Source organism: Orycteropus afer, unplaced genomic scaffold, assembly GCF_000298275.1.
Source record: "Orycteropus afer afer isolate SDZICR_OR568_19922 unplaced genomic scaffold, OryAfe1.0 scaffold00111, whole genome shotgun sequence".
NCBI lineage: Eukaryota > Metazoa > Chordata > Mammalia > Tubulidentata > Orycteropodidae > Orycteropus > Orycteropus afer.
This window is the reverse complement of record NW_006921698.1, coordinates 1,666,841-1,669,394: the sequence shown is the minus strand read 5'-3', so window position 1 is coordinate 1,669,394 and position 2,554 is coordinate 1,666,841.

Sequence of the window (2,554 nt, the reverse complement as noted above, 5' to 3'; positions counted from 1 at the left end):
GTGGCTGCGATGATGGGCTCAAGTATAGCAGGGATTGTGGGGCTGGCATGGGATTGGGCAGTGTTTCGTTCTGCTGTGCATGGGGTCGCTATGAGTCGGAAACGACTTAATGGCACTTAACAACAACATTACATATACATACACACACAGAGAGAAAGAGAGAGAGAGAGAGAGGAATCCCTAGGCGGTGTAGATGGTTAACATGTTTAACTGGTAACTGAAAAGTTTGATTTACAGACGTGCTTCAGAAGAGAAGCCTGGTGATGTGCTTCTGAAAAAGCAGACATTGAAAACCCTTTGGAGCACAGTTCTGTTCTGAAACACATGGGTTTTCCTGAGTCAGAATAAACGTGATGGAAACTGATTTTGGTTTATTAATATATGATACATAAACAGATCACATATAATTTTCTGTTCTTATCATATAATCACTAACCTTTGTTAGGGTGAGAGATTCCTCTCCCAAAGTTCCATGATTTGTCTGAATTGTACAATTGGGGCAAGAGCTATAAAAAACAATAGAGTAGACATCCTCTAAATTCCTTTCTAAAGTATTTCAAGGACTCTAACAGTGAGTCTGGTGGTGTAGTAGCTAAGGCATTTGATTGCTAATCAGAGGCTGGCTGTTCAAACCCACCAGCCATTCCTCAGAAGAAAGATTGGGCAATCTACTTCCATAATGATACCACCTCGGAAACCCAAGGAGGGGTCACTATGAGTCAGGTCCGACTTGATGGCAGTGAGTGAGTTTGGTTTTGGTTTTGAAACAATGAGTCAGACTTGAGGGTCTATGGTTCTTTCCTTCCTCTGGGAAATTTCCTGGGAAGTTCTGCACCTTTTAATTATCTTAAATAAAATTGGAGTGGCTCTGATGAAATAGATCATAATTTGGCCTTTAATAAATGGCATGAACAATAATTTGTTGTAACAGACCTCCATGTTAGCACTTCTGAGGAAGACTGAGAGCAACTCAATACGCATAAGAAAAAATATTAAAGGAAAATATTATGTTTGGATACTTCTGAAAATTTATCCCCTTTACAGTTTTTATTACAACTAATTAATGTAATCAATATCAATAAGTTGTACACTTGTAAAAATTGGAATTGGCAAATGCTGTGATATACATATATATATACATACATATATATATATACACACACACATATATATATACACATATATATTGTTGTTGTTGTTGTTATGTGCTGTCGAGTCAGACCCGACTCATAGCGACCCCTTCTTGGGTTTCCAAGGCAGTATCACTACGGAAGTAGATTGCCCCATCTTCCTTCCGGGGAGTGGCTATATATATATATATATATATATATATGTATTTGCAACAACAATTTAAAAAAATTTATTATGTCTGTCCCAGAGGTTTAAGGTACAACCCAATTTTATACTTCCTTTAGGTTTTGGACTGCCTCATTGAAGCTGCATTTCTCTTATATCAACACTGCATTCATTCTCCTGTACCATCCAAGCCATGTGTGTGTTAATCATACTACTGTATTTGTGTACTATATCCCACAAATGGACGTTCAGTCCAGGTTAGAAGTGAAACTCTTCTCTTCTGACACCAGTTGAATAAAATGCAGTGCTAAGTGGGAATGATCAGGAGTAAGAAGGATGTTTGTGTGAGCATTTGTCATGTCAAACTCTACTGTTCTCCCTCAGTATTTGTATTTTATATCTCTTTCAAGTTTAGACCTTGGACTTCAAAGAGATGTCCTTGTGAATTAAATTAATCTGACTGTCAGTCAGAATTTCTGTTATTAGTGTGATTTATATCTTAAGTAATATTTCCATTGTTATAAAATTTCAAATACATTTTGAACATAATGCATGGCTTAAACTCTATGTAGATAACCTCACTATTCCTTGCATATAACTTGATAAAAACCTTTATAAAATTTTTGATTATCCAATATTTCACCTGTATTATCAATTTAATGCCAAACATATTCTTTTATTCACACATACAGTGCTCTTTTCTGCCCTTCCCCCCCCCAAAAAAAAAAAAAAACCTGTCTTATGTTTCTTGTCTTTATTATCTTCCTTCACATTTTTTCCCAGATATTTTCTCTTCCTCCTTCATTTTACTAAATATTCCTCTGGCCTCCTCATCCTCTTCACCCTTTTGTATTACAAGGTATATGCCTTGTCCATGTGTTTTTATTGGAATAAAATCACTTTTTTTTTTTTGTATGTGAAAAACAAACCAAACTTACTGCCATCGAGTCAATTTGACCCATAGAGACCCCTCCTTGGGTTTTCGAGGCTGTATGTCTGCAGAAGTAGATTGCCCAGTCTTCCTTCCAAGGAGTGGCTGGTGGGTTTGAAACACCAGACTTCTGGGTAGCAGTCAAATGTCTTCTATTTCACTCAGTAGATTATATAAACCCACAGTATTGTCTTTTTGTGTTCACAATCCTAGTTACAGCACCTGGCATATTCATTTGCTTTCAATACATAGTCCTGAATGGTTGAATGATCCCCTAGTCCCTAGAGTATGAAGTGGGTGAATTTGTAAGTCAAACTGGCATATAAT